The sequence below is a fragment of the Sus scrofa genome, chromosome 9 (genome assembly GCF_000003025.6).
Source record: "Sus scrofa isolate TJ Tabasco breed Duroc chromosome 9, Sscrofa11.1, whole genome shotgun sequence".
NCBI lineage: Eukaryota > Metazoa > Chordata > Mammalia > Artiodactyla > Suidae > Sus > Sus scrofa.
In genome coordinates, this window is record NC_010451.4 from 78,620,872 (window position 1) to 78,648,436 (window position 27,565).

A 27,565-nucleotide genomic window follows, 5' to 3' on the forward strand; every position below is an offset into this window, starting at 1 on the left:
GGCTGCATCTGCGGCATGTGGAAGTTCCCATGCTATGGGACGAATCAGAGCTGTAGCTGCCAGCCTGTGCCACAGCAAGCAGGATCCAAGCCGAGTCTGTGACCTATACCACAGCTCATGGCATCACTGGATCCTTAACTCACTGAGGGACGCCTGGGTCTGAACCCACATACTCATGGATACTAGTCAGGTTTGTTACTGCTGAGCCACAATAGGAGCTTCTATGTTGAAAGAATATTCAGTTGGCTTATGGAACTGATAGAAGACTGGGGAATTAAGGGAGGCGAGATTTAACCAAGATCACACTGCACAGTATGCTTAGGGTCCTGGTCCTGGGGCTTTCACTTCTGACCGTGCCAACCTTAAATATTGCTTTCAATGCCCAAAGAAGCTGAAGTAACATATGCCTTTCTTTGTAGTTGGGGGATCCCTACATAGCAACTTTCCCTTCACCTTGGAGGGAATATTCTAATATTGGGTCTCCCTAAAATTCCTTAGCTTGGTGGTTCCCTATATTTTTATGGTATTTATATACCAGTCTGTGGTATGCAGATATCTTCCCAAGGTTTCTAGGGTAAGGTCTATATTGATTTCCAGATCATATCATCATGATTGTCATCTATGTGGGGGACAAATATGATGTCCTTTACAGGGGTTTGATGTTCAAATTTTTTGGCACTGGAGCTAAAGTCTCTATATTTCTGAGGGAAGAGAGTAAAGACCTACTCTGCTTCTTGGCAGATCATAGCAAACTGTTTCAGGTCCTTTCTGACTTTAGGGATGCAGAGAGAGGAAACACTTTTTTAAGATATAAAGCTACATACTAGATGCCAAGGCTTGTGGTTTTTTGTGGCACTCTGGACCGTCACTGGGTCATCTCACAGTCCTCCCATCCTCTTGGAAGTCAGGGAGCCCATTTCACTGCAGTGTCTCCCACCAGTGTCCTAGCCTTGAGCAAAAACCACCTAAGTGGTTTTCAGAGGTACTAGCTCCCTCACCAATGTATTTCTTGAGGCCTTGATGAATGAAGTGTCCGATCTCCTTGAAAGACATAATTAGAGGGTAGGTGGTGGATGAGTTGCAGATACTTAATCCATTCTGGTATCATTTTATGAGCACTTGTATAGCTTCCTTTTTTATTTTAAGGGTGCTTTTTAAAAATGGAATTTCAACATCATTTTATGTTGTCCATTGTTACATCTAGGTTTCAGAAAAACCATCCAAATACCAATTAAACCCATTTATAGCAGCATGAATTAGTTTGTCAAATCCAAAACCTTTGGTGAATATACTTTCTGTGTTCACTTGGCTGAATACCTTCAGAATTCATTTCCACACATATTCCCAAGATTTTTCTGATATAAAACTATAGATTCCAGTAATTCTATTGGTGTATAAACCTTTTCCACAAGTGATTGACTTTGTAATTGTATTCCCAAGACATTCTGGCATCTGACTCTAGTTAGAAGATTAGTGGTATAGAGATGTGTAAGATAAAGAGAACTAGGTTTTCCTTGCAAAGCAATATCTTCAATTCAGGTTACTGGAGGGTCTCCAAGTATAGCAGGAGCAGCTTCATCAGGCAAGGGCAGTAGTTGAAGGTTCAAGATAAATAAAGTTCTCCAAATCTTCCCATGTGTATTATTCAGGTTGGGCTGCAAAAACAAAATACCACTGAAGGAGTGGCCGGAATCCAAGGGATTTATTTCTCACAATTCTGGAGGCTTGGAAGTTCAGATCAAGATGGAAGATGATTCAGTTCCCAGATAAGAGCTCTCTTCTGGATTACAGACAGCTGCCTTCTCTCCGTGTCCTCACATGACAGAGAGAGGGGTGGGGGTAGATTGCTCTCTGAGGGCACTATTAACATCTTGAGGGCCCCACCCTCATGACTTCATCTAAACTTATCCCAAAGGCCCCCCATCTCCAAATAGCATCACAGTTGTGTTAGAGCTTCAGTGTAGGACTTTTGGAGGGACACAGTTTAGTCCATAGCATCGTATTCTCAAAGCCCCATTACTTCCCAGTGACTGTCCTAATTTTCACTTATGACATGTACGTATTCAAATGATGTTGTGATTCAGTAATTTATAGGATAAACATCTGCAAATGTTGTTAATTTCTGACTGTCTCTGTTTATTTGCATCACTCCCTCAGTAGTCAAAACTCCAGTGTCTCAGTATCTGAATGGTAGAGCCTATGTTGCTGGCATGGATCTTGGTTGTCTTCTGTAATGGGAAACAGGGCCCTACATTCTTTACCTCTTTAGGCTATTACTAAATCAGAAAAATGGTGCTGTGTAGCGAAAATTCCAATTGTTTACTATAACAATGTTCTGTTATTTTTCTTTGATTTTCTTGCTATTTTTTGATGGCACCAATAAATAGCAAGATTTTCATTTATTTCCTAGGATAGAGTCTCAGAAGTTTTGGTGTCAAAGGTTTTATAAAAAAAATTCTTAGGAAGTGTGATATATCTGTCAAATTGCTTTTTTAAAATTTTGTACCAATTTATTCTCACTTCAGCAATGTTTGAGTGATCCTCTTTCACTGTGTCCTCACTCCCACTGACCTAAGACATTTCCTTTTCTGTCAACAGTCCATTTTTCTTTTTTGAAAACATCAACATTTTATCTTTTAAAGAAACTTAGCATTGCCCCTATTCCTGTTTTGATCTCTCTGCTTTCTTGTCAAGCCCCTTAGCAATACATATGGTGAAAAGTGCACACTCCCATTGCTGTGGTATTCCTGCCCAAAATACATAACCTCAGTCTGATTATAAGAGAATGTCAAACCCAACCTGGATATTCTGCAAGAGAACTGGCCTTCAAAAGTGTTAATGTCATAAAAAGACACAGACTCAGAGACTTTCCCAGATTAGCAGAGACTAAGGAAACAATAGCTAAATGCAAAGTGTAATCCTCAAGTGCATCCTGGGCCAGGAAAAGTGGAAAGATTGCTAAGATTTGAATCAGGTTTTTAGATTAGTGCATAATATAGCATTGTTCATTCCTGGTTTTGAGAATTGCACTATGCTTATATAAGATGGTAACATCAGGAGAAGCTGGGTGAGATACCTTTCTGAACTATCATTGTGACTTTTGTGTAAGTCTAAACATTTAAAATAAAAGTTAAATTCTTCAAAAAATAGTTTTTTATTTATAAAATATGTTTTGTGTATAATTCTCTATGTACAGTGTCATGGAAGACACACCAATGGATGGAGATGCTGTCTGGATTCAGTAACAAGAAAGCTTTTAATTTCTAGATTTTTAAAATTACTGTTTTACTCAGAATCTTTATTGATCCTTGTGTGGTAAACTTGGCCATTTCTCTTAAACTTGTGTGCAAGGCTTAACTGTCAGGAACCTTTATAAAATCCATCAGTGAAACTCTCCAGGCCAAAATACTCACTCCCTTCTGAAGCCTTGCTCAATCACGCTTCTGCTTTTTCATCATGCTTTTCCTTTCTCCAATACATCTACAACCTCTGGTTCTTTGCTACTTAGGATGGCTCCTCAGTGTTTCCCAGAAAATGAATACAAGTTCCTTGTGAAGCATATTTGATATTTCTGTTGCTGTTGACTATTAATATTTTCTCTGAAGAAATTAAACACCCTTTCTATTGTGAGGGGCTCTCAAGCACTTTGTTGCTGACCCACCTTGTCCTTTTGTTTCAGCAGTGCCTCAGAGATATGCCTGCTTTCTCTCCTCTGCCTTCTGCCATGGACACAGAGAGCCCTGCATGGCATCACGGTACCTAACAGCCCCTCCTGCCACAGGAGAACACTCTCACTGGTGAGAATTCTTGATGAGATATGTATGCCTATGGGCGTCTTTATCACTCTAAGGGAGTTGGTCAGGATAGGGTTTGCTGTCTGCAGTTCGGTAAATGTACCATAGCTTTTCCGTAAAACATGGTCCAGGAGTTCCCATTGTGGCACAGCAGAAACGAATCCCACTAGTATCTGTGAGGATTCAGGTTTGATCTCTGGTCTTGTTCAGTGGGTCAGTGATCTAGTGTTGTAGTGAGCTGTGGTGTAGGCCGGCAGCTGCAGCTCCAATCTGACACCTCGCCTGGAAACTGCCATATGCCGTGGGTGCGGCCCTAAAAAGCAAAACAAAAACAAAAACAAACCAAACCAAAACAACAACAAAAATGTGGCCAAAGGATCACCTGTATGAAAAGTTCTAGGAGTGTTTGTAGAAGTGCATGTTCATTAGGCTTTTAAACCCACTACCGTGTCAGAAGCATTGACGTCAAAGAAATACTTGTGTGTCTGAACCATCTTCATTCTTTTTTTCTTTTTTTTCCGGATAGTATATTTTTAATTAAAGTATAGTTGATTTACAATGTTGTGCCAATTTCTGCTGTACAGCAGAGTGACCCATTCATATGTGTGCATATATATATGTATGTGTATATATATGTATGTATATATATACACACACACATACATACACATTTCTTTTCTTATATTATCTTCCATCATGGTCTATCCCAAGACTTTGAATATAGAACACCCATTCCTGTGCTATATAGTAGGACCTTATTACTTATCAATTCTAAATGTAATCGTTTGTATCTACTAACCCCAAACTCCCTGTCCATCCCACTTCCTTTCCCCTACTCCTTGGCAATTCTGTGTCAGTGAGTCTATTTCTGTTTGGTAGATAGGCTCATTTGTGCCATATTTTAGATTCCACACACAAGTGATATTATATTGTATTTGTTTTTCTCTTTATGAAATACTTTACTTAGTATGAAGAATCTCTAGCTGCATCCATCTTACTGAAAATGGCATTATTTCATTCTTTTTTAAAGGCTGAGTAGTATTCCTTTGTGTATATGCTCCACATCCATTCATCTGTCGATGGACATTTAGGTTGTTTCCATGTATTGGCTATTGTGAATAGTGCTGATGAACATATGGGTGCATGTATCTTTTTATATTGTAGTCTTGTCTGGATATATACCCAGGAGTGGGATAGCTGGATCATATGGTAATTCTACATTTAATTTTCTCAGGAAACTGCATACTGTTTTCCATAGTGGTTGTACCAATTTATGTTCTCACCAACAGTGCAGGGGGGTTCCCTTTTCTCCACACCCTCTCCAGCATTTATTATTTGTAGACTTATTAATGATGGCCATTTTGACCATTGTGAAGTGGTACCTCATTATAGTTTTACTTTGCATTTCTCTAATAAATAGTGATGTTGAGTATATTTTCATGTTCCTGCTGGCCATCCATATGTCTTCTTTGGAGAAATGTCTACTTAGGTCTTTTGCCCATTTTCTATTGGGTTGTTAGTTACTTTTGGTGTTGTTGAGTTGTATGAGTTATTTGTATATTTTGGAGATTAAGTCCTTATTTGTTTCATCATTTGTAAATATTTTCTCCCATTCCGTAGGTTGTCTTTTCTTTTTTTAATTATTTTCTTTATTGTGCAAAACTTGTTTGATTAGGTCCCTTTTGTTTATTTTTGTTTTTATTTCTATTGCCTTGAAAGATCATCTCTTATTCTTGACTGAACGTTTTTCTGAACATATAATTGAAAACTGAAAATCACACCAGTGTTTACTCAGAATTTGAAGAAAATATTTGATGGCAAGAATTTCCTGGAAGAGCTGTTTCTTTTTCTAAATCTGGAACTGTAATTGGTAAGATAGCCAGAAAATTTGAGTCAGAATCTCTTGGTATGAAAGCAAAGAATCTGAATTTTTACTAAGAATTTCATATCTTTGTGATGTTTGGTTTTTAGCCACAATGACTTCACTCTGCATTTGGTTCCTCTGGACTTATTTTCACACTTCCATTCCATAGGAAGAATAGTTGATTCATTCTCTGAGAATCTCTGAGGATCTACTTTGAATTAGATACCGATACACAGAAGAGCCAAAGTACCTTCTTTCAAGCAATTGCTGGAGATAGACCAGTAAATAATCAATTGCAGGCCACATGAGGAGGAGGCACTCAGGAGAGGTGCCAGCTCAGCCTGGGACATTGCACAGGGCTTCCTGCAAGGACTAACACCTGGGCAGGGGAGGCTTGAGGGCAGTGAGTGTGTCCATGGTTTCTGCTCTGGTATGTGCACCATGCCTCTCACTCCCTATGTTAGCTTGATTTACCTCAGTCACTCCTTCTCTACTATTTTCAGTTCTACTAGTTAAAACTCCATTTGTTTCTTATATCTTCCTCCACCTCGTTTCACCCTCCTCCTTTATTTTTTTAACTAAACTCTTCTAAGCAGCCAAACATCTCATCTCTTTTGGCCTTAACCTGCCAGATTTTTTCCACTTTTCAACCACTTATTCCTTCTGCCTCAATTTCTTCCTCTGCTCCTTTGTTCTTATTGGACCTTGAATGAACAAATGGATGTGTCCCTTCAGGATCTGTGAGGCCCATCAGTGACTGAAAGGGTTCATCTCTGACACTGAGTGGCAATCACTGAGGAGGTACTATTATCCCAAAATATGCACAACGATTTTTCTTCACTCCTTAGCGAGAGTCAGGAGCAGTGGTTTACCATAGCCTTCTCCTGCCACGGCTCTGCCCACCATGAAGTTCTCCCAACTTACAGGCTGCCTCATTTGGACAAGTGAAGGGAGGGTTATTGCCTTCCCTCGAAAGATGTGAAGACTTGTTCATAAAGTATCTGTCATACTCATTCATCTCTGGATCAAATCTTTTGAAGCATTTAAGGAGACAGTCATTTTGGTTCATTTTGAAATCACTTGCTGCCTTCTCTAGGGGGTTCCTAGCCCAGTGGCAAATTTTCCTCTGATTGGGTCTCCTCATACCTTCTTTCTCCTTTAGAAATCATATACCTCTCAAAATCCTTTCCATTCTCTTCCTTGAGGCAGGCTTCAAGGAGAGCAAATATAAGATATCGAAACATTAAATACTTGGAAGGGGTTGAGCTAAAGAGAGATTTAAAATATGATCAGGAAGGGGTCTCAAGGGTGTGCTGGGCACTTGTATAGGTCTCCTCTTCAGAACCACTGTCATCCTCTTTCCTCTTTTTTCTTTTTTTTAATCTTTTTGTCTTTTTAGGGCCACACCCACGGCATATGGAGGTTCCCAGGCTAGGGGGCCAATCGGAACTGTAGCCACCAGCTTATGCCACAGCCACAGCAATGCCAGATCTGAGCCATGTCTGCAACCTACACCACAGCTCATGGCAATGCTGGTTCCTTAACCCACTGAGCGAGGCCTGCAACATCATGGTTCCTAGTCAGATTCATTTCCACTGCACGACGACGGGAACTCCATCATCCTCTTTCCTCTTATCCACACCTCAGTAACTTGCTCTGTGCATTGTTCAGGAAGTTTCTCACAGGTGTCATCTGTGCTACATATGTTATGCTTCCAGCTTCTGGTGCCAAGAGCTTGACCTCCCTGCAAGCTCTGGGAGTGGAATCATCCTTGACCACTGGAGACAGAAGCTGTTGGATAAAGTGCATCTGTCTCTCTTTTGTGCTCTGAGTGGACAGTTCTGACATTTCCTAAGGCTCCTCAGAAGGTCACAGAAGGATCAAGCATCAGTCACCTGCAATGGTGACAAGCTCAGTATTGCATCTTTGTATTATTCTTTCCTCTTTCTCTGTTTCGCTCTCACTGGGCCCTCACTGCTGGTCCCTGGATCATATTCCCCAAATAAACTACCTGTGCTGAAGACTTTATGTCAATCTTTGATTTCAGAGGGAGCTCAGACTGTGACATCATGAACAATTTTCAGCACATATGCTTAATAAAGCCACATTTCTCTCTTTGTTTCACTTTAGGAAATTTGGGGGCCATTATTGAAACACCAGGAACATATTACTGTTTTTTTTTTCATCTATTTATTCCTTCCTTCTTTTATTCCGCAAATATTCATTGAACACTTACTGTGGGCTAAGCATCGTTCTATGGTTTGTGGGTGCATCAATGAATAAAACAAAGATTTATGTCCTTGTGAAGCCTACATTCTAGTGAAGGGAAAGAGGAACTAAATAGTAAATCACTCGGTGATAAGTAAATCACAAAGTCTGTTAGAAGTTGGTAAGAGCTGTGAGAAGAATGAAAATTAAATGGTAACAAAGGAATCCCAGAAAACCACCCCATCAGCTGGTGAGAGCCTGGCTTAATTGTAACTCCTCTTGACACTGCACAAACTACACAGCCCCTGATTTAAGTTGTGGGAAGATGTCTGAGATCAGGGGCCAAGACAGTAAATACATATAGTAACTGAGGGAAGGTTTTAGCAGTGTTTGCATTCGCCCCAAATACTTTGGGCTTAAGGAAAATTTGGCTCTGAATGTGGGTGATATTGTCATTTCTTCTTTTTTTCTTAAACTATGACAACATTCCTCACTGAAAAAAAAGACAGTAATTGAGCTTCTCAGAAAGGGAATAGAAAACAAAGTTTGTACCCGATGCAGAACACAAGCTAAATAAGGATGATTTTTTTTTTCTTTGTCTTTTTAGGGCCACACCCGAGGCATATGGAAGTTCCCAGGCTTGGGGTCTAATCAGAGAGCTACAGCTGCCGGCCTACGCCACAGCCACAGCAATGCAGTGGATACTAGTCAGGTTTCTTAACCTCTGAGCTGTGACAGGAACTCCTAAGGAAGGACAATTTGAATGACATGTGTAAGTGCCTGCTTTGCCTGTCACCACCAAATTTACATGTGTGTGTACTTTGACATTCCCTGAAGTAGTTTCTAACATTTTTGAATATGAAGAAACATTTTTAATGTCTTTCAACCTCTAAAATCCCCATAAGAGCAGTTATAGTTTAAAGATCTTCTGAAAAAATATTTGATGACAAAAGCTATTATGAATTCAACAATGCTTTGAAATAGAAAATTATGTTTTTCACAAAACATACATTCATTGGAAAAACAGTACTCTATAGAATACATACTATTTATTCAATCTATAAATGACTCTTGGTTCACACATAGATTTTAGGACTCCTTATAATAAGCTAATAAGCTTTGGGACAGGATCAGAGCATGGTAGCCCAGCCAACTACAGATATAAACAGTAGTTGATTTATTTAACTGATATTACCAAGAGTTCTTTCCTTTCCTTTCCTTTCCTTTCCTTTCCTTTCCTTTCCTTTCCTTTCCTTTCCTTTCCTTTTCTTTTCTTCCTTCTTTCCTTCCTTCCTTTTTTTTTTCCCCCACATCCATGGCATATGGAAGTTCCTGGGCCAGAGGTCGAATCTGAGCTACAGTTGTGAACTATGCCACAGGTGGATCCTAAAGCCACTGCTCTGGCCAGACATAGAACCCTCACTGCTGCAGAAACAATACCAGATCCTGAACCTGCTGTGACACAACAGGAACGTCCACTAAGAGTTCTTATTTAAGGGGTGGTAAACAAATCAAGATTAAGCCTTAGAGGTTGGGAATATATCACTTCATAAAATATATTAATAAGAACAATACTTTACAATTCAAGTGATACATACACTTTTCACTGTTTAATTAGAATTCTATACAGAGAGCTTAACTCTTTTTGGAATCAGTTAATACCTGGAAGTAGAAGGTTGAGGAAATTAAATTGCAGTTGGTCATGATAAGAATAAGAGTCAATTCTAATGGCCATTCATAGAGTAGAGATAGCTTCTTAAACAATAATAATAAAATGTGGCAGTGAAACAACCACTCTGATAATATTGGGGAGAATTAAATTAGTTCAATTTCCTATGACAGCAATTTGGCAAAGTGTGTTGAAAACCTTAAACACCTCGGCCCAGTAATTCTATCCTCTTGGAAATATAAAATGAGTTTCAGCACTTTTTACATTGATAAAGAATGCGGAATTATATAATTCCAACAATAGAGATGTAGTTCCGCTCATTACAGTCTCCTGACTCAATGGAACATTAAGTAGTCCTTAAAAATTATATTTACAGAGTATTCATTAGGTACAGAAATGCACATATATTATTTAAGAAAGAAACAGCTTACCAAATTGTAAATATAGTAAAATAGAACCATATAAATAACTTTTCAGATTTTTATAATAAACCTGAATATATTTTATAATCAAAACTCAATACATTTGTTCATTTTCAAACTGTATATTACAAACTAGCTTCCCCCCTTAAAAAATAGTATTGAAAAGCAGTATGTAAAATAGCTAGACCATTGGCTTTCCAAACAGGCAGACCTTGGGTTCAAATTCCAGTTCCAGGATTTCCCGTGGTTAACAAATCCAGCTAGGAACCATGAGGTTGCGGGTTCGATCCCTGACTGTGAACTGTGGTATAGGTTGCAGACACGACTCAGATCCTGCGTTGCTGTGGCTCTGGTGTAGGCCGGCGGATCCAGCTCCAATTGGACCCCTGGCCTGGGAACCTCCATATGCCACAGGAGTGGCCCAAGAAAATGGGAAAAAGACCAAAAAAAACCCCAACAAATTCCAGTTCCAGACTTGGTAGATGTGTGACCTTGGGAAAGTAATTTAAAAGCTCAAATTTCAGGTTCTTTATCTATGGAATATGTTGTCATGAAGACAAGATGTATAACATATATGTAAAGTGCCTAATGTGAACAATGGTAACTGTATGGCTAACACTTCAGTAATTGCTATGCATATATACTTGAGTTTTGAGCAAATGAATAAATTGATGGTAGATGATGGGAGCCAGATTTCTCTGAGTTGGGGAGGAGGTTATACCTAAGTGAGAAGGGGCAGGAGGGGATAGATGTACCATGAAATACTGGATTAGAAACCAAATCACCACTATGAAACCATGTTTAACTTAATAAAGATGAAGATGGATAGACACAAATAAGTATATATTTTTGTAACTCACGTTACCTAGGTTAGTATACATACATGTATTTTTCTATTTCTGTCTGCTGAGAGGGCCTAGACGCAGTGACACCCTATTAGCAATAAGCATACTCAGAGCAGAGATCTTGGTTTCTAATACTATTTTTTGATAAAATGAACTAGTGCCTCTTTGGAGACATGGCTAAATCTAGAATGATCCTGGGACATCTTGTAGTGCCAGAAATTAGGAAATGCTCAAAAACCAAAAAGATAGGAGCATGTCCAAGAGATACGCACAACTTGTTCAGGTTGCTTGTGACCAAAGCTGGAAAGATTGAGCAATAAAATGTGTAATGGTTAAGAATGGATTGTAACCTAAAGAATAAAATAAATATGAGTCCATACTGATATAAATGACCAGGTGACAAATAAATACATAGGGAGAAAAGACAATCTTCCTTATTCCCAATAATTTATGCAAACACTACCTCCTCCAGGAGGTGGAGCTCTGTTCCTCCCACTCCCCAGTGAGAGCTATATAATGACTTGTTTTCAAAAATAGCAAAAAAAAAAAAAAAAAGGGGGGGGGGAGGGAAACAGTAACTACAGTGGAGAAACCTGACAAACACTGCCTCAGCCAGGACATCATTGTTCACATCAACAGTCGTAAGTCATGTTGATGACATGTGCCTTTTCTATAATGTGATCCAAAGTGACACTTTACCTCTGTGATCTTTATCTTCCAAACCCATAAACCCAATCTGATCATGGAGAAAATAAACTCCACCAGAAGGACAATTTACAATGTACCTCAGAAATTTTCAAGTTTCTTTAAAACAAGAGAAGTCTAAGAAAACGTTTTAGTCAAGAGGCCCCTAAGGAGACCTAAGAACTAAGCGTTATCTAGATCCCTTAATGGGAACCTGGAACAGAAAAAGAACACTAGAGGAAAAGCTAGTGAAATCTGACCAAAGTGTGTTTAGTTCACAGTTATGCACTGATGACAAATGTATCATAGTTATATGTAAGATGTCACCTGTGTTGCATCCTAGCAAGTGGTCGAAAAGTTCCTTTTTTTAAAAAAAAGTCCTTGGGAATATAATTGATTTACAATGTTGTGTTAGCTTCAGGTGTACAGCAAAGCGATTCAGTTTTACATACATACAAATCCATTTTTTTCAGAGTCTTTTCTGGTATAGGTTATTATAGAATATTGAGTAGCGTTCCCTATGCTATACAGTTGGTCCTTGTTAGTTATCGATTTTATATGTAGTAGTGTGTAAATGTTAATCTCGAACTCCTAATTTATCCCTCCCTCCCACATTTCCCTTTTGGTAACCCTAAATTTGGTTTTGAGATTTGTGAGTCTGTTGCTGCTTTGTAAATAAGTTCATTTGTACCTTTTAAAATTGGGTTCCACATACAAGTGATATCATATGATATCTTTCTTTGTTGGATTTACTTACTAGGAGAAACTCTTTAAGTCCACCCATGTTGCTGCAAATGCCACATCTTGTTTATCCATTCTTCTGTCAGTGGACATTTAGGTTGCTTCCATGTCTTGGCTATTGTAAATAGTTCTGCAATGAACATTGCAGTTCATGTATCTTTTCAAATTACGGTTTTCTCCAGATATATGCCTAGTAGTGGATTGCTGGATCATATAGTAGTTGTATTTTTATTTTTTAAAGGAAAATTCATACTGTTCTCCATAGTAGTTGCACTAATTTACATTCCCACCAACAGTGTAGGAGGGTTCCTTTTTCTTCAGTCCTTCTCCAAGATTTATTGTTTGTAGACTTTTTAAAGATGACGATTCTGACTGGTGTAAGGTGATAACTCCATGTAGTTTTATTGTGGTAAAGGCCAGATCCTTAACCCACTGAGCGAGGCCAGGGATGGACACTAAGTTGGGTTCTTAACATGCTAAGCCAAAACTAGAACTCCCCTCAATGTAGTTTTGATTTGCATTTCTCTAATAATTAGTGATCTTTTCATGTGTTTTGGCCATATGTCTCTCTTCTTTGGAGAAATGTCTATTTAGATCATCTTTCCCCTTTTTGACTGGGTTGTTTGTTTGTTTTTTGATATAGAGCTGCATATGCTGTTTATATATTTTGAAGATTAATCCCTTTTTGGCCACTTCACTTGCAAATATTTTCTCCCACTCTGCAGGTTGTCTTTTAGTTTTGTTTATGGTTTCCTTCTGCTGTGCAAAAGCTTTTATGTTTAATTAGGTCACATTTGTTAATTTTTGACTTTATTTTCATTACTCTAGGAGGTGGATCTAAAAAGATATTGGGGAGATTTATGTCAAAGTGTGTTCTGTCTATGTTTTTCCTCTAAGGGTTTTAGAGTATCTGGCCTTATCTTTAGGTCTTTAATCCATCTCGAGCTTATTTTAGTGTATATGTTAGAAAGCTTTGTCATTTCATTCCTTTACATGTAGATGTCCAGTTTGCCCAGTATCATTTATTGAAGACTGTCTTTTTTCCAGTGTATATTTTTGTCTCCTTTGTCATAGACTAATTGACCACAGGTATGTGGGTTTATTTCTGGGGAAAAGTCCCTCATGAACCTTGTGAACCAAGCCATAAATTAAGAGAACCTCTTCCAGGTTTGGTCAGATCTGAAGATTAGACTATTCACTCTTCCTTCTCAGTTATCCATTCAACTAGCACTGATTTTACATCTTTTTTTTTTTTTTTTGTCTTTTTGTCTTTTTGTTGTTGTTGTTGTTGCTATTTCTTGGGCCGCTCCCACGGCATATGGAGGTTCCCAGGCCAGGGGTTGAATCAGAGCTGTAGCCACCGGCCTACGCCGGAGCCACAGCAACGCAGGATCCGAGCCGCGTCTGCAACCTACACCACAGCTCACGGCAATGCCGGATCGTTAACCCACTGAGCAAGGGCAGGGACCGAACCCGCAACCTCATGGTTCCTAGTCGGACTCGTTAACCACTGCGCCACGATGGGAACTCCTGATTTTACATCTTAAGGCCTCCTGCTGGGGCATTCAGGTACATCGGTGAGGAAAATGAATGTGGCTTCTCCCCTCCAGGGGTGATTAGAAAGCACACCCCTACAATAAACAGTCCTCCATTTCTCTGTAATGTTTACCCCATGATCCTAGCTCTACCTGCTTTGGTGCCACAAAGTATACAGATATTCTCTTTCGCTCAAAATAATCTTCAAATTTAGGAAGGCAATGAACATGTTTTCTCTGGGTTTCCTCCAGGCAAAATGTCTTCTCTCCCTGCAATATTTTCTCAAATACATAGTTTCGATTTTCCTATAAATTCTGTTTCTCTTCTAGTTTTTTTTTTTTTTTAATATATTCTTCTTGGGAGGGATATGGAGTTCAGAATAATTTTAACCATGACTGTGTACCTAGTCTGCTAGTTGGGTGACATACTTTCACGAACTGTTTATTTTTGATAACCCCCAAAACTCATGATACTGATGATAAACTGATACCTTGGTAAAGGGCATTAATTCATCCCACAAATGAATTTATTGAGGAACTACTTTGTACCAGGCTCTCTTCAAAGTGATGGGGATACAAAAGTGAATAAAGCAAATTAAGTCCCTGCATCATAAAGTTTATTATCCTAGAGCAAGGGTAGCAAACTACCAGCTATGGGCCAAATCTGGCACCTGTCATATGTTTTTGTAAATAAAATTTTATTGGAACATAGCCACACCTGTTTAATGACATATTGCCCATGAATTCTTTCTGCTTTAGTAGCAGAGTTGAGAAGTTGTGACAGAGACCCAAAGGGCCCACCAAGCCAAAATATTTACTCCCTGGCCCTTTATAGAAAAAGCTTGCTCACCCATATCTAGGGAGATTGAGCGTGTGGGGGATGGTGGTTAGGCATGGGGGAGATTATAAAGAGAAGAAACTAAAGAATTATATGTCAGATGGTGATATATAGTGGAAAGCAATGAAGCAGGGAAAGGGAGACGGTGAGGGCAGAGGCGGAGGATGTGGGTGTGTGTGAAGGAATTCAGGATGAGGGAGGAACTCTCCAAAAAGCTGACCTGAGAGTAAAGACCTTGAAGAACTGAGGGAATAGACAGGGTATAGAGAAGGACATTCCAGCTTGAGGAACAGTTGCTGGAGAAGAGGACCTGAAGGAGGAGGGAAGTGGGAGGAGATGGTGTTTGAAAGGAAAGGTGAGGCGAAGGTGGTACAGGGCCTGCACTGTACACCTGCTGGCTGATGTGGGAAGTCAGGAGAAGCCTGGGACCATGAAGCTGGGTGATGGAACATAGGGTAATGTGTTGCTCTGGCTGCTGCACTGAGAATGGACTGAGGAAGGGCAGGAGCAGAAGCAGTCAGTGGGCTACAGTGGGGATGCAGGCAGTGGTCAGTGGTGGCTTGGACCATTGTCATTCAGAGTGAGGGATGAAGCAGGACTGTGGCCCCAGATGTGTCTTCCCCAGAGCCCAGCCTCTCTCAAACATGAATTCTAATCACAGAACCTGATGCTTTAGGCCTAGGTCGTGCAAGGCAGTACTTACCCGCCAACCGTCTATCTAACTTCTTCGTGGATTCTCAGTGTCCTGTCAGGAGAACTGTGTGCCTGTAATACACGAATCCATAATAACAAGATCATTGAGGATCTAGTTAAATATTGTGGGCCATGGTCATTAGCTCTTTTGAGTTAGAGCAGCGACACACTTGTGAATATCTAATTAAAGCTTTGAAAAACACTTTCTAGAACAACAAAAGAAAGGGCATATATATAAATTTACAGTAATTTGCATACAATTTTAGGCTGTTCACTACCTCTGCTTCTAGGATTTAACACTGAGAACTGATTCCTTTAGGGTTATCGAAATCAGAGCACTAGCTCTGAAGTAAGAATTTGCGGTGCAGCAAGAAGGGACAATGACATTTCATGGAGTAAATGGGGAGACATTTAGGCACATAGCAACCCTATGGCATCTTTTAAGTCACATGGATCAAGGTACCTCAAGGAAGGGGACTACATTAGCCTGGATGTATCTCCTAGTGTGTTGACACTAAATGATATATTTACTCATTATTTTTCAAAACAAAAATGTATTAACTTTATAAAATAATGTGAACCTTCTTTGGTACAAAACAAGTGTTCCTTTTGAAATATTTATTTAAAAGTTGAGTACAGGGTGCTATCACATCTCTCTTTGAGCATCAGGTGCCCTTTGTTATATTTCTGCTCCCATTTGCATTTTGTAAATGAAGAAACTGTAGCAGTTTTAAGTGAACCTAGATTCTTCTCCATTCATTCACTTGACTGGAAATGGGGAAAAAGGCTGCTTAGGCCAAAATGATGAGCTTTCTCTTTCCTCCTTTGTTACCTGACTAGAGTTGCACAGAAATGTTGGCTTTTCCATGTGCTGACTAAGCTAATTTATTTTCCTTGTGTGCATCTGGATTTGAAAGATCCAGACTGCAATTCTATTTCCTTAGACAATGCTTTTTATCTGACCCAATCCTAGCACTTCTTATCTAGAAGCAAAGACATTTCTCTAGTTGTTGGATTACTTTGATAAAGAGATGTGAGGAAGAGAAAACCAGAACAAGAATAATAGGATATTTTCTCAAGGCACAGGTAGACACTGTCTCATTCCCATGCCTGTTCAAGATGAACAAGGGGATTTTTTTTTTTTCCTTGGAGTTATTCTGTAACATGCCTAACATATCTGACATTCGGGGTGGATCATTTTTGAGACATCGTATTTTCTATCCATCAACAAAGTTATTTTCAGTAATTATCACAAAATAAAATTAAAGATATATAGCTTTAATCTATAAGGATAATGCCTAAAACTTTATCCCTCAGTGGTCTCATACCCAGCCATTTGTTTAAGATGATTTCTAATTGCCTAAAATAGATCATAATACAATGAAATTCTGCCTCAAGGATGTTGCCACACTTGCGTCTAGTGGATATTTCACACAAGATAGACTTTTGAGCACTAGAAAGAAGAGATCTGGGGCTTTATTAAACTTATAGACTTTATGGATAGTTTTTAACAAATGTCTATACGTGCAGCATATGTGATCTGACAGATGCTTTCATTGTACTTGGTAATGAGGTTGTGGAAGGGTAGATGTCTCCTACCTTAATCTTCTTTTGTGACCACTGTTTATAATAACAAGAAACTGAGAATGTTCTTAACCAGTTTTATTTAAGTCAGTTTACTAAAATTGGGTATGCAATGGTCACCCTTTGTTTCCATGTTTCCTTGGCTCTTTCTGTAAACTCAGCATTTATATGTGTAGATCTTCCACTCTGAAATGCACAAGTGAACCCATCTCAAAGTGACCTACGTTTTATCAAAAACGGGGTCAATCTTATAATTACATTGATTTGCCAGGAAACAATTATTAGGCTAGGGGTTTTTCAATGGAAGTGAACCCCAAAGGTTTGAGTTCAACAAAAATGACAAGAGACCTTCAGTAATTTACAAGTACTAAAGAAAAGAATGGAAAATACCTCAACTGTAAGGTATCAAAATCAGGCCATTAAGTCCTCCTGTTGTTTCCTTTCATTTGGGATGTGTGAAAACCTTTGTAAGAAATTGTTAATTTGGTTTCATAGGTGAGCAGTGCTACATCAATATGTGGGAAACACTAGGTGGCGCTAGAGGACTGTAATAATTGACCACAATTAGCGCCCTTTACAAATCACACCATTGTCAGAATCAAGGCATGTGAAATTTTACATTAAAAAATGATGCAAATGATCAGTTTTCCTTCTCTTCTGACTATGGCTTCAGTCACTAAAAATTCAAGTGCAATTTTATCATGAGTGAAACAGAGTTTATGCGGTGCTTACTGGGCACTAACTCTTAAAAACTGTACTATAAAGGAAACAATATTTCTTTGTTTAGATGGTTTCATTTTTCAAATTTTGTTGATCCTTGAGGTCAGGTCTTAGTTTGGTTAACAGTCATAAACTCATTGTAAAACACCCACATGAAAATATATTTGATAGTCAACTCTCCAATGACTGACAGTTTCCTTTTCTTACTTTGTGCAGTTTTATTTTTTATTTTTTTATTTAAATGGTCACTGTAAATCTTGGAGTATAGCAGAACCTATGATGAAGGGTGAAGACTGTTCCTTCATCTTCCATTTGCTCACATTGTAAAAAAAAGAATGAAAGATGTCTGCTGCATAAACTGATATTCTTCAGGTTTCATCTTGACTTTTCAACAGGAAAATCCACTCCATAATCATTTCATTGAGGGTTATTTTTGTCCATTTTCACTGAAAGGTATTCACTTTCTAGAAGTCCATTAAGATTTGGCAGAAGAGAAATAAACAGGGTTAATCATCATTGCATTTCTATTCTTTTTTAAAAAATGATAAAAGAAAGCATATATCTAGTTTTTCAATCAGCTTGTTCATCAGATTCTTGTGCAGTATTTGGAAAGGTGATGTCTCATTAATTAATTCTGAAACCTAAGATACAAGGTAGAAATTGTAGACTTGAGGTTTTAAATGTAAAAACAAATAATATCTTAGTATCTTAGTCAAATAGAATGTCAGTTTCACAAAAAATTAACGCATATCTAATACAGTTCACCTTACTTTGAATTGTAGAAGCTAAAATCCAATATCTCCATATTGCAGACTCACAATTTACCATGACATAATTTGAGAAAAATAATTACTAATATACAGTTAAAGTTAAATTATTCCAAATTTATATTGCTTTATCAAAGATAATTTTAAAAATTAGCACTTGGGTTTTATTTTTTTTAATTTTTTAAATTTTTTTTTTTTTTTTTTGGTTTTTAGGGCCGCACCTGTGGCATATGGAGGTTCCCAGGCTAGGGGTCGAATTGGAGCTGTAGCCACTGGCCTATACCACAGCCACAGCCACAGCCACGTGGGATCCGAGCCATGTCTGCGACCTACACCACAGCTCAAGGCAACATGGGGTCCTTAACCCACTGAGAGAGGCCAGGGATCGAACCTGCAACCTCATGGTTCCTAGTTGGTTTCGTTAACCACTGAGCCATGATGGGAGCTCCAGCACTTGGGTTTTATATACAACTCCTTTGAAGATCTCAGCATATCTTCAAATTTTGGGACAGATGATGACTTTGGGAAATAAGCTAAGACTGAGGCCCTCTAGGCGAGCACAGCACTTGGTATTCCGAGTAAACTCCTTGACTGCTATAATGAATTGGTGCAGCTCATTAGGGAATATATTTCCTTCATGGCATCATATGTTGCCAAATAACTCTCCTTTTTAATTTTTTTTTCCTTTCTTAGAGCTCATGATCAAAAGTAAAGCAAATAAGATTGCCAGACTTGGAGTTCCCATTGTGGCCCAATGGGTTAAAGATCCAGCATTGCTGCAGCTGTGGCATAGGTCACAGCTGTGGCTCGGATTCAATCCCTGGCCTGGGAACTTACATATGTCTCAGGTATGGCTATTAAAAAAAAAAAAAATCGCCAAACTTTTATTGCTAAACTTGAAGGAGTCTATCATTTGGGGATATTTGTTAGCAATTATTTACTCAGTTCTCTAATGGTACCCAGTGACCTAAGAGTGTTAAGAACACTTTCAAAATTCACAAGAGTTCCTACCCTGAGGAAGTGAACAGAGTATCTTTTAAAATACATTTGAGATGTGCAGTTCACATTAGGCTCAGAAAGCGTTACTTAATAAACTATTTATTTTGTTCTCTAAATATCAGAAATCTGAGTGGAAAGTCTTGTGGCAAAAAGAAGTCCAGTCCAAAGAGGAAATGTATTTCCAAAGAACATTTTTATCATAATTTTCAGAAACTCAGACTTGTAAATCATTACTGTTTGAATCAGTTGTAGTTTGACAGGCTTTTAAGACCTAAAGAATCAAGAGCAGAAAGTTTTTAAAGAAATGTTTTGCTAAGTTAAATGATCAAGTCAATTGCAGGACTAGTGGTTCATATGTTATTAAAGAGGGAAAAAGAAAGTTAAAGAATTACAATTTCATTGAAAAACAAATCCAACCAAACCTCTTCAATTCTAAATGAAAAGAGTTGCAAAATGACTTTGAATTAGGTTTCAAGTGGTTTTATATTTTTATTCAGGAAACAACTATGGTGGAAATAGAAAAGAAATGGATTCTAGAGCCAGAGATTTAAGTTCCAGTGTCCTGTGGACCTTGGACAAGTCGATCTCTTTAACACTATTTCATTGTAGGCTTATAAAATATATACTACCAATAACCTATGGCTCTTGAGAGGATTAAAGAAGACAATGTATGATGTATGAAATAATTATGCAGTGCAAAGCCTTTTTCATCCATCCTCCATCTCACTTACTCATTCTAACATACATCAGTTGTTCATTAAGTGTCTTCACGTGTGGCTATATCTTGTTTACCATTTGATTTTTCATTGATCCTGAAATACCGTTTGATCAATAGATAAACAGAAAACTGAAAATGCTGATTTTGGTCTATTTTCTTTTTTGCCACACCCAGGTCATGTGTAAGTTCCTGGGCCAGGGATCGAACCCACATCACAGTAGTAACAATGCCAGATTCTTAACTCGATGAGCCACCAGGGAACTCCTGACTTTTTTTTTTTATAGTAGAAGGTATATAAAAATAGAAGTTTTGAATCCAATAGATAGTACAAGACTGGTCATGATGTTGAAGTACAGATAATAAGCCTAAAATCTGGAGTAACTGTATATTAAAACAAAGAGCACCAAAAGATGAAATTAGAGTTCTTTCCTGGTTCATTTCAGAGAGAGAAAAGCCCTTGGGTTGGAGCAAGAATTAATGGCATGTAAAAATAAGTGGCCTCTTTTTAGGAAATGGTCAATAAACCATTCTGACTAAAACAGAGGGCTATGTAAGAAAATGCTAAAATATACACTTTGGGTGGAACCATTTTGTGAAGGTCCCCAAAGGGCAGAATGAGGAGTAGAAATTTGACCTACAGTCTGCTTGAGATTATAGTCAGGCAGAAGAGCTCAAAAAAGGGGTAGAGAATGTCATTAGAGAAATATTTATTTCCTCCTATGTTTTCAAATACTCACTGTAGGCACGGCATTGTGCAAGCTCTGAGGGCGTATTACAGATGTCACAGGGTTTATTGATTCTCTTCACTAAGAGGTTACAAATTAGTTAGAAGGAAGATATAAACATAACAAGGAGTTAAGTAATGTGGAGGGTGCAATATGATAAATTGCCAAAATGAGCAGACTGATGTTAGATGTTATGGAGACTCATGGAGAAGGAAATTAAGAGGGTGAAAGGACATCTTGCAAGATTGGTCTGTATTTGCTGTGTATACACACTCTCTCTTTATATTTCTTTCTTGAATCTACCGCCCTCCGCTTCTCCCTCATTCAGCCCCTGAAACTGCTTTTGTCAAGTTCCCAAAGATTTCCATATTTCTAAACTCGGCCGTCATTTCCAATCTTACTTAACCAATCAAAGAGTTTGATTGAGTTGCCTACTTCTCTTTCTTGGCTTCCTCCTACATCACTGAGTGCTCCCTCTCAGTCTTTGCTGGATCCACCCCATTCCTGACCTCTTAACACTGAAGCACTCAAGGACTCTTTTCCTCCTCATCTACACTGATTCCCTTGATGATCTCGTGTCTTTAAATACTTTCTAGAGGCTGATAGCATCTAAATCATATCTAAATGCATTTTTTTCAGCCTAAACATTTCCCCTGGATTTTTGACTCACAATACTCAATACATCCACATGGATGTCTACTATACATCTCTAACTTAATATGTTAGCAAATCTCAAAGTCAGCTGCTGATTATTCTTCTCCCTTTGTCTTACTTTCTTCTTTCACAATCTTCTTCATAGCAATCAGCGTATTCAGGGCTAAAACCTTGGAGAAACAGTGTGTCTCATATTCCACATTTGATCCATCAGAAAACTATGTCATCTTTCCCTTCAAAATATATTCAGAATTGGTTCATTTCTCACCACTTCTATTACAATCTATGTCACCAAGTCATCATTGCCTCTTGTGTGGACTATTCCAACAAATGCTGTTTTTCCTGATTCTGCTCTTTCTCCCCTTAAGGATGTCTTTGACATAGTATCTAGAATAATCTTGTTAGAATATGAGTCAGATGTGTCACTGCTTTGCTCAATGTAAGGATATCCCGTGGGGACTTATGAAGCCAAATCCTCCCATTGCCCTTGAGATGCTACTCCAGTCTGTCACCTGTGACCTCATCTCTTTGCCCTCTCTTCCTGGCTCACTCTTCCCCAGACACATTGGCATTATTGCTGTTCCTCTAATATATGAGGTTGTACTTCTTTCTCAGCTTTTTTCACTCACCATTCCTTATGCCCTGAAAGCTCTTACTACAAATATCTCCTTGGCTTACTCCCACACCTCCTTCAGTCTTTACTCAATTGTTGTCTTTTTGTGAGGCTTTGGCAACTCCTAATTGTTACCACAAGAGATTTGGATGTCATTCTGTGAGAAGGGGATTTAAAATTCTCATCCATCACCTTCTAGGGTAAGGTTTCTCAAAATGTATTTTCTGACAGTGTTCACCAGGATTGCCTCTCTGCTAGTTAAAATGCATCCTTTTCAGGGTCAAAGCCCAGACCAATGAATTGTAATTGAAAGTGGGTCCTGGTAATGTGCATTCGAATTACCCTCCAGGTGAAAATTAAGTAAACTCAAGTTTGGAAACTCCTGTCTTATGGTATCCTGGGCAATGACTAAGAGCTAAGCATCCTCTCCCAGACTCAACCAGAGAAGCTTTGAGTTTCTGTTTTAAGCACCAAGTGTCTGAGTGAGGGTTCTCCTGAAGAAATGGTTGATTAGAAAAAATAAATGAATATATCAAATAGCCCTGCTATAGATATGAGGTAATAAAAGAAGGATTTTTTTTTTCTGGTGCACACTGGAATAACAGGGCAAATATATTATTTAAGAAATAATCTGGAGGTGGTATAAGGAATTGATGCATGCATCAGGCAAATATTTATTGAGTATCTGTTATGTGTATTGCACCATAGTTGTGAAAAGATGAATTACACATAGTCCCTACCATTATTGTGCTCACAGTAGTGAGATTAATGGGAGTTGGGAAAGATTATAGCCAGAGGAAACATTTGGAAGGTAGCTGTCAAGATGTTAGATAATGAAGAAAGAGTTCCTGTCGTGGTTCATTGGTTAATGAATCCAACTAGGAACCATAAGGTTGTGGGTTCGATCCCTGGCCTTGCTCAGTGGGTTAAGGATCCAGGATTGCTGTGAGCTGTGGTGTAGGTTGCAGACACGGCTCGGGTCCCTCATTGCTGTGGCTCTGGTGTAGGCCAGCAGCTAGAGCTCCAATTAGACCCCTAGCCTGGGAACCTCCATATGCATATCTCAAAGTCAGCTGCTGATTATTCTTCTCCCTTTGTCTTACTTTCTTCTTTCACAATCTTCTTCATAGCAATCAGCGTATTCAGGGCTAAAACCTTGGAGAAACAGTGTGTCTCATATTCCACATTTGATCCATCAGAAAACAGAAGTGGGAGTTCCCGTCGTGGCGCAGTGGTTGACGAATCCGACTAGGAACCATGAGGTTGCGGGTTCGGTCCCTGCCCTTGCTCAGTGGGTTGGCGGTCCGGCGTTGCCGTGAGCTGTGGTGTAGGTTGCAGACGCGGCTCGGATCCCGCGTTGCTGTGGCTCTGGCGTGGACCGGTGGCTACAGCTCCGATTCAACCCCTGGCCTGGGAACCTCCATGTGCCGCAGGAGCGGCCCAAGAAATGGCAACAACAACAACAACAACAACAACAACAACAACAACAAAAAAAACCCAGAAGTGGCCCTAGAAATGGCAAAAAGACAAAAAAAAAAAAAAAAAAAGAGAGAGAGAGAGAGAGAGAGAGAGAGAGATTAGACAATGAAGACCTGATCTAGAGTGATTGCAAGAAGGTGGATTAAAGGGATATTCCTTAAGGAAGACTTGATGAGAGAGTGTGTGTGACTGATGTGTGAGGTATACACAAAAACAATGGGAGCTGATTCTGAGGTTAAAAGATTGTGTGCAAAGAAAATTTGAGTGCCACTAATAAAACTAGGATAACTGTTAACAGGACTTTGTGTCAGTGCTTGGGGGATTTTGGGAGTATTGGTGAGTTCGCTCTTGTACATTGAGTGTCAGACAAGAGTAGGACGTTTGAATGATGACGCCATCTGGTAGCTGAAGATGTTAGACTGCAGTTTAGGTCAAAGGGGAAGGCTTGAAAGATAGAAAATTGACAGCCTGGGGAAAGTTAGTCAGAGGAACCAGCAAAGGAGACAAGAAGGAATTTTCACAGAGATTGGAAAGAAACCTGGAAAGGAAGGTTCTGTGGAGAAATGATGATACAAAAAAAAAAAGAGAACAATCATTGAATTCGGTTAAATGTAGGCTACAGGTTATGTTAGAGTCCTATCAATGGAGGGGTAGCAATATGATTCAAGGGTTCTTAATGAGACCTCAGAGATCATAAAGCAGGAAGCACAGGCATCTATAATGTCAGGAATTTAACTGTGATAGGAAAAAGTGCTAGTGTTTTTTCTTGACCAAGGGCCTCATAGTTTTCCTTTCATTCAGGAGTTCAGAACCATAAAACCTAGAGTCATATTTTTCTGTGGGTCTAGTTAATCCTATTTACCAGATCCAGAGTTGGTGATAGTTATGATTCTGGTGTTCGTGTTTCTTCCTTGAACTCCCCTCTGTCCACCCACTTTCCTCTTTTACCTGGTGCTGAGGTGGAGGGGATAAGACAGGATCTGAGAGTACTGACATGTGATATAGGATTTGGTGTGTACTTATGGGTAATTTAGGGACATCTAGGGACTTTTCATCACTCTTGGCCCTGGAAGTGAGGAGGGTTAATGAGTCAGTCATAGAGTAACCCATTCAGGCTATATTTCTCATCAGTTCCTGATTCTGAGACGCACGTTTGAGGGTGTTTAGGGTGAGAGAGCTTGTATCTTCTGCCCTAAGCTTCCCACTCTGATCCTGTTCCTTTTACTCATTTTACAAGCCTAAGATTTGCTTGAAACTTTTTCAATTACGCACTATTTGAACACTTTGTAGATGAAAACTTGCTGTTCTAGGGTCTCCGATGTGCTCTCTTGCAGGACATACAGGAGGCTTTTTCTGGATACTGTGTTTTCCAAGTGTGGCTGAAAGTACACCTCAGTCCAGTTCAAGGTAAGGCAAGTGAATGACACAGTCCAGTAGAAGACAAATGTACAAGCAGCATGGTGTAAAGGATTAATAATATGTTTTAATGCACAGATCTCTGAGAAAAGTGGAGAGAATGAAAGGTGATCTCTGAGCAGGGGTTTGTAGGAAAATTCTAAGTTCACCTAAAGGTTGAATTAAGAGAATTCAAAGGAAATAAGGTGCAGAGGACTCAAGCTGAGACATGCAGTTGTGTGTTGGAAGTTCTAAGGATCCTGTAACTATGAACATGAAGTATGCAGTCAAGCAGGGGTCAGGGGCAGGAGATGAAGATGGGCAAGTGGACAGAGGCCAACTCAATAGTAGTCTTCTATGCTGATCTAAGGAGTTTGGCTTGATTCTATAAGCACTGGAAAGTTGTGAAGAGGTTTAAGCAAGTGTGTGATGTGAATGCATTTTAATTTTAGTTCTGTTATTCAGGTGGCACAGAGGAGGGCATCTATGTGGGGGTAGAAGCTGAAAATGGGGAGACCAGTTAGAAGGCCATTGCCATAGACTAAATGACTTATAATGTGAGCCTGAGACAGTGTCAGGAACAGAAACAGAAGGGAGGAGAGATAGGAGGGATAATTAGGTGGAAAATTGAGAAGTGCTGGTAATTTTATTATCTTTTATTTTTTTATTTTTTATTTGCTTTTTAGGGCTACACCCTCAGCATGTGGAGGTTCCCAGGCTAGGGGTCTAATTGGAGCTGTAGTCACCAGCCTACACCAGAGCCACAACAACTCAGGATCCAAGTCACATCTTCAACCTACACCATAGCTCATGGCAATGCCAGATCCTTAACCCACTGAGCAAGCCCAGGGATTGAACCCACGTCCTGATGGATACTAGTCAGGTTTGTTAATCACTGAGCCACAGCGGAAACTCTGGTAATTTTATTTTTTGATGTGTAGGGAAAAAAGATGGCATTAAAAAAAATCTGATTCTTAGGTTGTCCAGTAAAGTAGTGGTATCACCAATTAGTCAGCTTTAACTATGATAATGCTATAAAACAAATAATCACAGAATATTATGGTTAAACAGTAAACATTTTTTTTTCTTATTTTTGGATATGCTGGACTACAAGTCACCTTTGGTGGCTATGATCCAGATCACAGGTCAGGTTCTAGTCTGCTTCATGTGTTTTTTCATTTCAGGACCCATGCTGAAGATACGGCTTTTACCTGGTGTCTGCTGTTCTTCTGGTGGTTAGAGGATCAGGTAGGAACATGCTATATCTTTTGAAGGGTCTGATTAGGATTAAAAAGAATCCTGAGGAAGGACTTCCTAGGAATTAAGGAGAGAAAGAAAGGAAGGGAACAGAAGAAAGAAACAAAATTTGCATATAGGGGGAGGTATATTTCTCCACTTCACTGTGAGGTCACTTGGCAAAGGGCATAGGCTTAATCATATTCTAAAGTGGAGAACTCCAGAATCTATCATAATAGTTAACAGGATATGAGTGCAACACAGTGATATAATGTGTTCAGTTTTAGAATTTAGACATGCTAAATCTAAGTATCTCTAGGACATCTAAATGGACATATAGACAATAGAATAGTTGGGTGAGGAAAAATATCAGAGGTGAACCTATGAACCTGTTGGTCACTGGGTGTTATATAATAAATAAAACTGGAAATAGACAGGATTGTCTAATCTGGGTGAAAAGAGAAAAAGAGAGTTACTGATGGATCCCTGAGAAGAACCAATGTTTAATCTATGAAGATGAATAGCATGTAGATAATCTGAGAAGAACGGTTAGTTGAAAAATTTGGAGAGAGAATGGTGGTGCTGACTAAACTAGAGAAGAAAGTTATGAGATGCAGGGAGTGAGAATGAATGATCTGATGATGCTGAGATTTGTTTTAAGTTGGCCTCCATGGAGAACCTTTGTGAAGAAGGAGACCTTAGCTAACCTGAGAGGTTTCCTTTTAAAACTGAACAGCAGACCGATGCTCACAGAATCACTAGGAAAACAGTGGAATGATAGTCCTGGCACTCAGTAAATGGTATACATTATTAACCTGTTGAAAACTGGAGCTTTGAGGAATTACTGCTAGTTTAACACAAAATTTGATGCTAGAATATTTTGCTTTGAATTTCATTAAGAGCATTTTATTATTAGAGCCAGAGGAAGCAGAAAAATGTAATATAATGTGATTTTATGGCATCACCCTTGAAGTTAATTATGATGAAATTCTAGTGTAGTTGTTTTCATTAATTTGATGTTAAAAAGGGAAATTGAGAGGGTTGTTGCATCTCTGTGATATCTCTTATTTAAAAGATTTCTAATCAAAGACATTCTTATCATTATGATCTTTGGGCTGAAGGAGCCATTTGTTCTTTGCCTGTAAATCATCTTGTTTTTAAGTTTTGTCATCTTTCATATTGCTGAATGAGAATAAAAACTGAAAAAAAAGTATGTTTCAAAATATTCATGTAATTTCAATTATGGAGATGAAATGTGCATTTTCAGACTTGCTTATGATTTTCAGGTAACCAAAGACCTTGTAACTCTTTCCTCATAATTTCTTCTATCTCTCCATGATGCAGAGTCCCAAAGTTCTTCCTGGCTAAAAGCATACACTGCA

General features: G+C 38.9%; 1 long non-coding RNA gene across 1 annotated transcript; it reads left to right on the forward strand.

The window, feature by feature from the left end:
- LOC110262296 lies at positions 3,689 to 27,351 on the forward strand. Its single transcript, XR_002347118.1, has 3 exons — positions 3,689 to 3,797; positions 24,887 to 24,959; positions 26,132 to 27,351. It is a non-coding gene; the product is annotated as an uncharacterized LOC110262296 (long non-coding RNA).